This window comes from Lontra canadensis, unplaced genomic scaffold, assembly GCF_010015895.1.
Source record: "Lontra canadensis isolate GAN:19392208 unplaced genomic scaffold, GSC_riverotter_1.0 scaffold2, whole genome shotgun sequence".
Taxonomy (NCBI): Eukaryota; Metazoa; Chordata; class Mammalia; order Carnivora; family Mustelidae; genus Lontra; species Lontra canadensis.
Genome location: NW_022630996.1, coordinates 54,467,114 through 54,481,504, shown reverse-complemented (window position 1 = coordinate 54,481,504; position 14,391 = coordinate 54,467,114). Strand labels below are relative to the sequence as shown.

General features: G+C 36.2%; 1 protein-coding gene across 3 annotated transcripts in view; it reads right to left on the bottom strand.

Annotated features, from left to right (window-relative positions):
• Positions 1-14,391, bottom strand: part of THSD7A (thrombospondin type 1 domain containing 7A) — a 439,942-nt gene that overhangs the window by 390,526 nt on the left and 35,025 nt on the right. The window lies entirely within an intron of this gene.

Sequence of the window (14,391 nt, the reverse complement as noted above, 5' to 3'; positions counted from 1 at the left end):
CTAATAATTTATAAAGCACTTCCCCATACATTATCTCGTTTTGTTCTTATACTAATCCTTTGATCAGAATATTAATATTCACACACAACAAGTATAAACCTAATTAGCATAATTAACTTTTTGATCTTAATGTACTGTAGAGATTTCCTAGGTTAAGTGTCTAATGGGTGTTAAAATAAGGATAAGTGAAGTTAAATGATTTGCTGAAAACCAATCTTACTATTTAGTACCACAGACAGGATTGACACCTGATGTGATGTCCTTTCCACTATACCAAGTTACTATAGTTGCAAAAGAGCATTTACTCCCTCACTTCTATACTGCATTACCAGGAAGTATGGGATCCATCTTTCAGAAATGTCCATGAATACCTCAACTTCATCACCTTAACTATTCCTATTAGCACTTAATTCCCAAACAAGATCTCTAGTTAGGTACCCTCCCCCATACAACAAATTCAAGTTTGTTAACTCCTTTCTGGATATTTTTATGAGAATTTCTTGGTCTGATGTATAAAAATCATGAGGATCAAAACCAGATTCATTATCTAAAAGTAGTCTTTACCTATGTGTTTCAGTATCTTACTTAAGGTCATGTTCTTTCTAGAAATGGAGGTAAAAATTCTCAGAATCATCTGCTCTTGATGCCTCTAATTTACATCCAAGGTTTATTTATTCAACCTCACTGGTCCTCATTCTTCTCCCACCAGTATTTACTTCTGACCCCATAGGCCTGGTCCTCATCCTCCTTTGAATGAATCATTTTATTAACTTGTTTATTGATTTCCCTACTTCTAGCCTCTTTCACGTCATCAATCAATGGGTTACAGAATTAATATAAAACAACTATATAATTTATGAACATACTCTGTGACATACAGAAAGAAGTTAAAAACTTTGGCTAACTGTGATAAAATATCCTGTTGATGAACAGTTAAGTGTGGGGACCAGAATCACAGATGCCCTAATGATCTGTTACCTTCAGGTTACTGTGTCTTCCATAGTTTCCTCCCACACTAAACAAGGCTGACCTATCCAACTAATTAAGTATTACGTAAATGACAATATATGACTTTTGTGGCTAGGCCGTCAAAAGTAGTCTGGTTTCTGCCTTGCTCTCTCTTATATCCCTAGCTCTGCTGAAAGCCAGCTGCCATTTTTGATGATACTCAAGCTGCCCTATACAGAAACCCATGTGGTGAGAAATGGAGGTCTCCAGACAACAGCCAACTCTAATGGGCTGGGTGTGTGAGCGATCCACCTTGCAAGTGGATTCTCCAGCTCTAGTCAGGCCTTACAGATGACTGCAGTTCTACCAAAAATTGCGACTTCATCTCATGAGAGATCCTGTGCCAGAATCATCCTGTTAATTTACTCCTGGGATTGCTGACCTATAGAAACTCTGTCAAATAATAAATGTTTATTGTTTTAATCCGCTAAATTTTAGAGTATTTTTTAAATACTGCAATGGATAATACAGTGGGAGCTTTAATTTTATGGGCATCATTATTTAGGAATAAAAAATCCTGGACAGAGAATCAACACATGGGTATCAGGTCTGAGATAGGAGAAGCACATGTTATATAGAACACCCTACAAGGTCAGGAGATAAAGAAAGGGAAGGTCATTCTGCAACCTGTAATCCCACGTAACAATCCAATTTAACAGGTTTCCCCAGAGTCCTTTTATTCCACATGTGTTTGCTACAAATTAAGGAGATATTATCAAAACCTAGCTTGATCCTAAATTAGAAATATCTGCCAAGCCACATGTTTCTTCTTTGTATATTTATTCGATACTTACTTGAGACATTAACAAACAAAAGGGAAGGTAGGATTTGGCTCTATACTGATAAAACAATTCCCTTTTTAAAAAAGATTTTATTTATTTATTTATTTGAGAGAGAGAGAGAGAAAACAAGAGGGGTGAAGGGGAGATGGAGAAGCAGACTCCTCTGAGCAGGAAGCCCGAGGCAGGGACTGATCCCAGGACTCCAGGATCATGACTTGAGCTGAAGGCAGATGCTTAACCCACTGAGCCCCCCGGGCGCCCTGCACAATTCCTCCTTTCTATCTTGAAATCTAGTTCTTAAAGGTAACCATCTCCAAAAATTTACTGAAAAAATTATATCTGAATATTTTAAATAACATACTGAAAAAATTAATGTGCAAATTCTTGGAACAGAGACCAGAGTTTCCCAAGCTCTCTAACACATTCTGTACTGCATGAGGTTTTCCTTTCTATTGTAGTATACTTAGCAATTTTGGCCTCGACTCACCAGATGCCATCAGCACCTTTCTCTTCCCTGCTCCAAGTCATGGTAATAAAAATGGTTACAGACATCAACGTATGTTGCCTGGGGGCCAAGTCAGCCTTGGCTAAGGACTGCTGTTACAGATACAAGGATGGAATGCAATATATAAGTATTAACTGGAAAAATACTTTTGTCAGCAAGTAGCCATGTTTGATCTGGTCCGTAGCACTTCATATCCAGGGATGACCTCCTTCATAATTCCCAAATCCTTCTGCTTCATTAAGCTTAATTTCTTCGTCTTCTCCCAGTTAACTCCAGTTTCTATATTCACCCATATCTAATCTGCTATTAAGACATCCCCTGAACTCTTATTTTCAATTATGACTAATTTTCATTTCTAGGCTTATTTTCTTTTCAAATACATTTGTTCTTTTTGGACAGTATCTTTTTCTCCTCTCAGAAGTTTTCATTCCATATTTAATTTTTTAATCATTCCAAACACTTATTTCATAGACGGAGGCCAATAATTTCAAGCACTGAAATTCTAGGAGTTCTAATAATGCTGTGGGTAGTTTCTCTTGAATGTTAGAAGGAATCTTTATTTGTGTGTATTGCAATTTTAGGCTGTGGGAAAATATTCAGAATACAGGAATACTGTAAATTCTGGGGGCTTGGGGGCTTTTACCTGTTTTGTAAGGGCTTCAAATGGGAGCCTATTAATTAATTTCTCATTTTGTTCATTTAGTACAATTTTGAACCCTAAACATATGAGATGGAGACCTGTGATCAGATCCCTCTTTATGCAGGGGTATAACTCTTTGCGTGTCTCAGTTTTATGTGGGAGGTCTTAACTCACTCTAACTGCCTCCTAATCCCCCACCCCCCAATAGCTTTTTCTCCTGTCCTTAGTGTCTTACAAAAATCCAAATGCACAGATTACTCATTTTGTAAGCACTTCAGGTCATCCTGACTTCATTGTAGGGTTAACAACTCTGGATTTCAGCGTCATTTTATTTTTTACCTTTCAAATTTCCTTTTCATTCTTTTGAGCTCAGCCTTACTTTTAAAATTAGACTACATTTTATTCAGCATTTACGGTTTGTAAAGGGAGGTTTTCATGACACACAATGTTTCACACTGTGTGAAATATTATCTTATTTCATCTGGTCATTCTCATTTTTACCTGTTCTTAATCTTCATGTTAATCCTGTTCCTCAAATGGTTCTGGTCCCTTACACATTATGTGCCCCATTATGCTTTTATTTTCTCCATATTCACAGAATCCATGATCTATTATTAAAATAATCTTCCAATAAGCACTCTGAATAATTATTCATATATTTCATACCATATATGCTTTTTCAATCACAAACACTGAATATTTCCTACCCTCAACTGAACTTCATGAACAGTTGCTACCAGTTTGCCAAGCCTTAATGCAGAAAGTTATTTTGTGCTACAAAATAACTCTCTCAAAACTCAAATGGGCTCTTAGGGCTAATTTGTAATCTCTAATTCATCTTTCACTAAATCATTGCAACATTTCTCTGCTTCCCCTCCATCCCATTTCCCCTTCCAATCTGAAGCGATTTCCTTTATACTGGTTTATCCATTATGGAGTATCTCTGCATATTAATTAATGTCATTCTCCCTTCTCAAAGAATAATTTGCATTACTTTTTATTTCATTTTCTTCCGAATCTTTAAGTGTTCTTTCTCCAAGAGATTCTTCCTTCTGTTCTAGAGCAATCTAATTTTTATACTCATTCATCTCCTGTGACAGACCCTAGACCACCACACAAAAGCCCTAATAAACCCTATTCTCTATCATTTTCTTCTACAGCAGAGACAAGCAAACCAAATTCCTCAATTATGCATGCTCCCTTGCCATCACAGGTAGCTATGCTGTATGGTTCTGGACAAATAACTGAAGCAAGAAAACGGTGAGAAAGAGATTCCCCCATTAAAAAGGCAAGGCTTGGGGCGCCTGGGTGGCTCAGTGGGTTAAAGCCTCCACCTTCGTATCGGGTCATGATCCCAGGGTCCTGGGATTGGGCCCCGCATTGGGCTCTCTACTCGGCGGGGAGCCTGCCTACCCCCACCCCTCGTCTGCCTCTCTGCCTACTTGTGATCTCTTGCGCTGTCAGATAAATAAATAAAATCTAAAAAAAAAAAAAAAAAAAAGGCAAGGCTTGTCAGAAGAAAGAATTTTGCTTTCTGTGCCTCCCCTACTCTTTCAGTCAAGAATGCAATAGGTAAGTCTAGAAGTATAACAGCCAGCTGCCCTGCAATCCTAAGCCATGATCTTACAGAAAAAGCTAAGAAAGGTAACACACACACACACACACACACACACACACACACACACACACAAAATAAAAGCAGAAAGCACCTGAGAACTTGATTTATTTTTCAGGTATAGAAATCTCTAGATTCCTCATTCCAGATTTCTTGGTAATGAAATAACCAACCATCAGTTAAATAAAAGCTAGTGTAGTTTGATTTTTATTACCTGCAAGTCACTCTATTAATGTATAGCATTCTGTGGTCTCCCCTCCCCCAATACCAACTGACAGAAAATGAAACATTTAACAAGTTATACATACTTGCTCTCCTTATTTTTGTCATCAACCATTCATGCAAAGCAGGACACTTCAGAATATATCTATGCCAACTATTGAACTTGCCTCTAAATAGTTTTTACAAATTTTAAGCGAATTACCAATATTTTAGCATTGGAAAATGGTAGCTTTTTTGGATTTCCAGGCTCATCATAACACAAAAAGATTTTATTTCAGAGGAATTCAATTATTTCCCATGCACACCTCTGCCTGCTTCTGGGTTTCCAAGAGCGTCTTGGTATTATCTGCCTCCGGGGAAATGTTTTCCCTTCAGTGTCTACACAAGCTGCAAAGGTTCATACACACCACTCAGTGCCCAGAATATCTTCTAAAACTGTTATTAATTACTTAAGTTCAGACAACAAGGCATGCTTTTTCCTAGACACTGGCAGAGAGGGCATTTAGTGTGAAGATTCTGGACTGTAATGGAGCTGTGGATCAACTCACAGGCTGCGAAGTCAACTTGCCTTTATTCAGATCACAATTCATTCACTCAGGTGAATTTTTAAATCTTTCTGTGACTTGATTTCATCATCTATAAAATGGGGATAATAATATAACCAACCGCAGGTGTTCTGAAAACCAACTGCGTTAATACTAAGCACAGACTAAGTACCGGAAAAAGAGTAAGTTGCCAATGAACATTAGCTATTATTACTATAGTCTAATGAGAAAAATCAGGCAAGCAGCAAGACGTTACATAAATAGAATGATTTTCAAAGAACAGTAAGTGCTATGAGGCATATTAAACTGAGTTATGCAATAGACAGTAATTCAGGGTGAGGAGACAGATTGGATGGTCAGGGAAAGTCTCTCTGAATGGGTGACATAGAGTGCTGACAGGAATTATCAAGCATTCCCAGCTCCCCACAGATCCAAAAGCACATTTTTTCTAAGCAGAGAGAACAGCAAAGTGCAAAGGCCCAAAGTGGTGTGTTTGAACAAATAAAGACCAGTGTACCTGGAACTTTGTTGAGCAAAGGAGAAAGAGACAAGACATCAGATCAGAAAGACGGATGATTCACCAATTATGTAAGACACTGTGGGCCACTGTAAGGGCATAAGCTTTTATTCTAAGGGAAAAAGGAGGCACTCAGAGGATTGTAAGCAAGGGCATGTATGATCACTCTGACTGCTCTGTGGAGGCCAAGAATGGAAGAGGCAAGCCCAGTTAGGAGGCCCCTGTAGTCCACCAGGCAAGAGATTATACCACCTCGTTTCCTTTTTGAAATAGATAAATCTTCATCTTTTAAGAACCATCTCAAAAAATACCTTTGTTTTAGAGACTCTCCTGATCCTCCTTTAATTGCCAGTTATCTGTGCCTCCTTCATGGCAAGTGCTATACAACTAACTATTCATTTGTGTGAAGTCTTCCTAAGTATTCTCTGAGCTCTTTATGGGCAGGAATTATGTGATATGGACTTCTGGGTGTCCAATTTTGCATCATAGGTGTTTGAGAAAATAACTGTATATCTAAGTTTTCATATCTAGAATCAAATACTAAAATGTTATAAAATATGAATAAAATTTGTACTGCATTGATATTTTCCTTCAATATTTATTTGAAATATTCCTTCAATATTTATTTCCTTTAATATTTATCTCCATTTATCAAGATAAAATGAGAGGAGGCAAGGAGACACAAAATGTGTATTGAGATGGAAATTACACTTGAAGATAGTTTTTGAAGTCTGAAAGGAGCAAATTAAGTAGTATTATTGACTTCTCAGAGTCAAAACAAAAACATACGTGGTTGAGCCAAAACTGCTGAGTGTTTTACAATAAGGGCAACCAATTTGGGGTTGAAAATCAAACTGAGCAGCTCAGATACCGTATACTATACAGAAAATAAAAATAAACAAAACAGAAAAGGGATGGTGGTACCTTATAAAATAACAAATATTGTTGAAAAAAATAAAATAATAACACACTACTTAAGGGAACTGGGTTGTAACTGAGATCCTCTGACTGGCAACATGTACAAAGAAGAAATACTAAAAGCCATTGGAGAGATCTGGGAAAGTCTTGTTGAGAAAAGAACAGCTAGCTCCTTCCTTTGCAGTAGAATGGTTTCATACTCAAGTCCTTCAAAATTTTATATGTTGGTTCATTAAGTGTTTAAGCACAGAAGGTAGCATAAAAGTTTATAAAATAAAGCCTTCCTAATGATAGAACAAAGGAACAGTTCTGCATGAGACCATTCTAAATTACATTAAAAACATGGGGTACCTAGGTGGCTCAGTGGGTTAAAGCCTCTGCCTTCGGCTTGGGTCATGATCCCAGGGTCCTGGGATCGAGCCCCGCATCGGGCTCTCTGCTCAGTGGGGAGCCTGCTTCCTCCAATCTCTCTCTGCCTGCCTCTCTGCCTACTTGTGATCTGTCAAATAAATAAATAAAAACCCTTAAAAAAATATGGGATTTTTTTCTACTTAAAATTTTCCTAAAATTGTAAAAAATTCTGTTGAGGAATACTAGGCTGACAAATATTGATAAAAATATGATATATTTAATAGTCTAGAAAAGCTTTTACTGAATAATCTGCATTTCAAAATTTTAAGATTCAATTGTACAGATATATGTAGATATACATAAAAATGACACTATATCATACATTTATAAAAATAAAATACACAGAATAACCAGTAAACAATGGTTACTCTGACATATCAGAGAAGCAATAAGTGTTTTTTTTAAATTTCCATAATTTCTATAGAAAAAATTTCAAACATTTTTTCACTTGGTTGACTACTCACAAACACCTTCCTGCTTTTATCACTGTTTTGAAAGAACACAACCAATTATAGACATCCCTCTGTATTCTACTGTAATCTGAAATCATGCTTATAACATTATGAAAAATGAAATATAGTGAGAAAGGTTGGTAATCAAGACTTGCATAATTTTCTTACTACTATACATTTTTAAGCTCAAAATAAACCTACACTTGAACCTTTTACTTCTTGGGAAAATTTTAGTAACACATACTTAATTGGCCTGCTAGGACACAGATTAGTCGATACGTAAATACAGTTTTTGATTACAGCCTAAAATCTTGAAGTTTGCCTGTCTCAGCAGCTTGCTCTGATTATCAGTGACAGCACTCCATCCAATTTACTTGGAAACTAGTATTTGTTATATCTTATAATAGATAGCTATGGAAATTTTGTTTGACTCCTTCTCTCTCATACCAATAAACAGGTTATTCTCTGCCACCCCATCATTTCCTTTTCCTAGCAAATTCTGGAGTATAAGCAGGAAGATCAGACATGTTTACCCTCTGTTAAAAATAAGGGAAACATTGTAGTTTCCCAAGATGACTTGATTGTGACAGCTGAACGTTTTCTGTCAAGTGCATTGCAAGGTGAGGCTTTATCTGCTGAGAGGAACAAAAGTTTCACAGAGAAAATTCCTTAGTAAATTATAGCACCCTAGGTATTTCCTGTTTTTTTTTCCCCCTTTAAGAATAAATTTAGACAAAAAGCGGGAATGACCTATTTGGTCTAGCACTTTAAATCTCAAATTTTGGTATTAAGAGCTATTTTTTTCTTTCATATAAGCAAATGAAAAATAGTTGCTATTTTAAGCAACTCTAAGGTCACAGGGGACCACGTGAAATGAGTGGAGTATATAAAGTAATGATGCATTACACCATTTCTTTTCTCTGGGTGCCTCATCATGTTCCTGTTTGCTGCCTTCCCTTCGCTGCCTAACCCTCGTTTGGGGTCCATTTCCCCTGAGGCTTTTTCTTACTTTTATTTCTCACTGGTGGCCTATCCACTTTATAACTGCACCTAAGTGTCCCACAGACACCTCCAGCTCCATATATCTAACCATTAATGTGAACCATTAACTTCTGGTCAGGAAGCCACTCTTCTCTCTGCATTTCCTATTGTAAACACAGTTACCCAGACTAGAACCCTTAGAATTGTCTTTCTTCCTCCCTCCATTTTCACTCTTTCCATTTATCTGTCATTGCTTTTACTCTCTAAACATCATTCTGTTACCACTCCATCATTATTACTTGACTAAAGTTTCTTACCCTTCTGCTTTGGAGTATACTGAGTCATAGCTCATCATTCTGCTGGTAATGGAAACGTTTTTTGACTTAACAACAGAGCAAGGTCACAGTCAGCAACGTGATCTGCCTGCCCTAAACCACATACCCGGGTGTCATTTTCCTGCTGAAAAGTTCTTCATGGTTGCCCATTGCACCATGCTCATTACCTATTTCAAAATAGTCTTCATGGTGTATGAATAACCTGATTCCTAACTCCAAACTCTATCTTCCTGAGTTTGTTATTAATCCTGCTCTTCCTTAATACATCTGGGGCAAGCCTTATAGTGGGAACAATCTAATCAGAGTCTCATAACATGATGCAACCTACCCAAATACAAATTCCAGGAATGGTGCATCTGAATAAACTAGCCAAGATTATTTGCTCAGCATGGAATAAATGCTACATCTCCTACCTGTATCCAATGAGAAAGCTGTAATTCCAATAAAAGATACTCTAAGTTCGTAGAAAGGGAAAACAGATGAGCACTCAAAAATACATATAACAATTTTTTTTTTAAATTTTCACTATACCATAGGTCAGGAAACACTTTCTGTAAAGGGCCAAATAGTAAACGGTTTATGGTTTTAGTGTATATAGTCTTTGTTGTAGCTATTCACCTCCCCCTTGCAGTGCAGAGGCAGCCACAGACCATAAGTAAAGAAACGGACATGACTGTGTGCCATAAAACTGTACTTACAGAAGCAGACAGTGGACAAGATCTTGCCTGTGGGTTGTAGTTTTTTCATCTCTGCAATTCATCATAGCATCTTGACTCCAAAGTAAGACAGCTATCGGCCAGTTAAGGTTTTGCTGTGTTTAGTAAGTTGTCATTAGAAGCAAGAGAAAAAAAAGTAACATAAAACTGTGTGGTATCTCCAAATGAATAATAGAATGCCAGTCTTTAGGCAACAGAAAGGGACAACCACAGGAGAAATGAAGCTAAGAGGATAAGATGGGAAAAAAGGAAGAAAAAAATGAAGAAACTGAGAAGAAAGAAATATTTCAGGTCATCAAAATTAATGGCAGACTATTTCTCAAGCAAAACAAATAAGAAAACAAAATATGATTAACTATGCCAAAACCATCCGCCATATGAAAAAAACTGCAAACAATTCTTCTAGTTTGTACTAGAAAAAACATAGAGCAGTGACAAAGAGAGCCATCACACACAGAGAATGAAAATTAGACTTGGAAAAAAAACTTCTGGGGCGCCCGGGTGATTCAGTCAGTTAAGTGTCTGCCTTTGGCTCAGGTCACGATCGCAAGGCCCACCCTATCACCATCATCATGTCTCCCTGATCAGCAGGTGGGCTGCCTCTACCTTGCCCCCACCCCCTCTCCTTGTGCTCTCCTGCTCTATTTGCTCCCTCACCCTGTGCTCTCAAATAAATAAATAAAATCTTTTAAAAAATTACTTTGAAAAAATTTCTGCCTCTGAGGAACAAATCAGAAAAAGTTTCACAGAAATGCAATTTAGATTTAAAAAAATAAATAAGTGAAAACTGAAGAACACAGAAATCATGATAAGACTATGGACTCTATTTTCTTCTTTCTAGAAACCTAATGAAATAGTCTGATAAAATAAAATCAAAGATAAAATATTTTAATATTAAAATTAAGAAAAATGTCAACAATTGTAAAAATCAAAAGGGAATATTATATAGTCATTAAATAAGATAATGAGGCTACAGTGCATGTTTTGAGTAAAAAAAATTAGACATAAAAATTCATAAACAGAAAATTCCAACATTTTTTCTTCATTTATTCATTTTAAACAAAACAGAATGAAGGGGTGCCTGGGTGGCTCCGTCAATTAGGCATCTGACTCTTGATCTCAGCTGAGGTCTTGATCTCAGAGTCTTGATCTCAGGGTCCTGAGTTCAAGCACCACATGGGGCTGCATGCTCAGCACAGAGCCCACTTAAAAAACAAAAACAAAAACAAAAAACCCAAAAACATAGAATGAAAAGACACACTTAATGTTAACCAGATTGCCTTGGAGTTCTAATACAGGTTTGTTGTTTTTTTCATTATGTATTCCTTTCTTTCTCAAATTTTTGAAGGACACAGTTTGAAATAAATGAAAACTAACAAAACATGCAGATAAATTTCCAATCTGGTGATGATATTATCCAATGAACAATTATTTCAAACTTTGAAAGTTCCTGAAGAAAAACACAATGAATTTTAGATTCTGTTTTCAAAAACCAGTATGAAATACAGTGGAAGAAGGGAACTGGAAGAAACGGGAATTTTCAAATGTATGAAGATTTAAGTTACGTTTTCATTTACTTAACTAAATTCTAACATACTTCACTTCCATAAAACCAGTAAAACCTAGAGAATAAATGATAAAGAAGCCCATGAGATCAAGATACACAGGTATAACTCCTGCCATTTTCTTCTTTTAATATAATGGATATACTACACAGGTGCATAAAAAACAATTTTACTCAGAACCTGAAAAATTACAGTCATCACTTCAGAGCTTATCCAGTCACTTGTCATTGTTGCCCTGAATAATTTGAGAATTTCTTATGAAGTCAAACGGAATGGCATCCTCTTGGCCTAGAATCATATACCTACTGAACTTTTGCTCAGGAACTAATGATCATTAGTGATATCTTTCCCACCAGATAAAAGAAAGGTGAAAATCGTTTCTCTTGTACATATTCACTTCCTTCTTTTCTGCCTGCTTCTTTTATATCAGGCGATACTAAATAAGGATTTAATTCAGGTCAATCTCTTACTAATCCACAGCATGAATTGAAAAGCAGCATTGCTAAGGGGTCTGTACCAGTATTTAAGCTTGCTTAATTTTCCAGTAAGCTTTAAAACCATTGCTTAAGACCTAAGAATCAATAATGAGGGGCTCATCTTCATAAAATCACTTGAAACATGAGTCTCTATCAGGGAGATATTTTTCAATATCCATCTCACTCACTCTACTATCATATAAAAACACACACGACATCTTTGACTTCTTCCAAACAGAAGCAAATTCTTTATGTCAGAGCACTGTACACTACAAGTTTACTTTAAAAAAAAATGTTATATTTAGGGACAATAAAACAAATGGAATAGAAACAGGATTTCACTTTTCTATGTATCAAGAATAATGAAGTGAATTATATACTTCATGAATGCTATCACTGCCTTTGGAGTTCTCTGTCCTCTAGAACAGTTTCAAATAGGTATACCATAAGTAAATCATTGTTATATCTAGAAGTGAGAGGATTTAGCAGTGTGCTGGGGGTTTTTTGTTGTTTGTTTGTTTGTTTTAATTTCATTTATTTATTTGCCAGAGACAGAGAGAGCACAGGCAGGGGGAACAGCAGGCACAGTGAGAAGCAGGCTCCCCACTGAGCAAGGAGACCAATATGGGACTCCATCCCAACAATCTGGGATCTTTTTTTTTTTTTTTTTGACTTGGAAAATTTATGCCTAAATTTAATTTGGGAAAACATCAGGAGCATAAAGAACACACGAAAATAATTTTTAGGCTCGTACATAATAAAAAGAATCAATTTTAAGGTTTACTTCAAAGATCTCTAGGGATGCATAGTTGCTTATTGGTTTAAAAAAAAAAAAAAACAAAAACAGATTTCCAAGCCACAGCATTAGTAAACCCCCCAAAACTGGCTTCCATACTGGTAAAAGTATCCCCTTCCCCAACTCCCTATTGTGAAGTCATTGAAAGATCTTCTGCTTTTCAGTGGAAAAGAAGTGGTGTGGGTAATGAGGGTCTTAAATTTGAATGGGACCTAATAGGAATGTACTTTTTAGCAAATCGGGGTATAAACCAGTGAGGCTAGAGTATGCAGATTGTTTTTTGGATTGCCCTTAACCTCACATTTTCTGCAGTGGGTTTCTGAGTTAGCACATTTATCAGAGGACCTGGAATTTAAAACAATCAGTTGGAGACAAATTCAACCAGGTTCTGTCCCCCTTATTCCTTGCACTCTTAAAAACAATTCCATCTTGCCAAAACCTCTTAAAATGTTGTATAACTAAGGACTTTTTCATTCTATTAAATGTCGTCACTGATTCTAGGAAACTTAATAGCGCAAATCGAGAACTGAACGACAGAACCGCTCTAATATATGTTCAGTACTGTACTGATATGCTGAGGGGGGGGAAGGCTGATGCTAACCAACGGAGCCACCAGCCTTCCCGCACTGTGCTGTTTTTTAAATAGATTATACTTCAACAAAATGTTTCAAGGGTTTTTCATTGTTTGTTTTTACTGCTGCAATGCCCAGCCTTGGGTTTGGCAAAACATCATAAAGATATTTAAGGAATTAATTTTTAATTTGATTTTAATTTTAAAAATATATTTAAATGTTTACATACACACACATGCACATCCACACAATTTTTGTCTCTAGGAAGGAAAAAAAAATAATAGTAAATGTTCAAGAGCCATAGTAATATTCTAAAAATCGTAAACTCAAACCCCATTATCATTAACAAGTCATTTACAATTTGCCAGAAAATGATGCTACCGTATATATAAGAAATCACAATTAAACTCATGCTTTACAAATCCCAGATGGCCTTCGTTACATTTCTGGAAGTGTCCCGATTTAAAAAAAATAAATTAAATAAATCTAACACAATGTGTAAGCTCTGGCCATTGTAACGCATCTTATTAGTCCATTGATTTGTTTTAGAAACTTTGATTTGAATATGGTTATATTTATAATTCAAAAATATGTCCTATTATTATAGAAAGAATGGCTATCTAATTTACAAATAAATACACATTTATTAAAGTGTTCTCTACTTTCCTTCCTTGTTTCCTTCCTAGAGTATGCAATGACCTGATGGAATGAGAAGCTCTAGGAAATACGAAAGTCATCTGAGAAGGAGAGAAAAGTAAAAAACAAACTGAAAAAAAGAGTCAGCAACCAGATAAACAAGACTTCAAATTCAAAGTTTTATATGTCAACTGGGTGGCTCAGTGGGTTAAGCCTCTGCTTTCAGCTCAGGTCATGATCTCAGGATCCTGGGATCAAGCCCCACATCAGGCTCCCTGCTCAGGCTGAGCAGGGAGCCTGCTTCCCCACCCCCCACCTGCCTCTCTGCCTACTTGTGACCTCTTTCTCTGTCAAATAAATAAATAAAATCTTTAAAAATATATATGGTATATTTTCCTACTTATTCAAGTTGTGCTTAATGGTTTTCAACAGAATGTAATCACATAATCACATTTTTTTCATTAGGTCTTGCTTTCTCCTTGTTAAATTTATCCATATATATTTGATGTGTTTGTTGTTATTGTTATTTTGTTATCTTCATACATAATGAAAAAGGCATTTTTCCCTTTTCTAGGTTTGTCCTGCTACTTTAAAAAATAATTATTGTGTATATTTATCTTGCATCTAGCCACTTAGTAAACTTTCCCATTAATGTTAATACTTTGCTAAACCATGTTAGGTTATGCAGGTATATAGTCA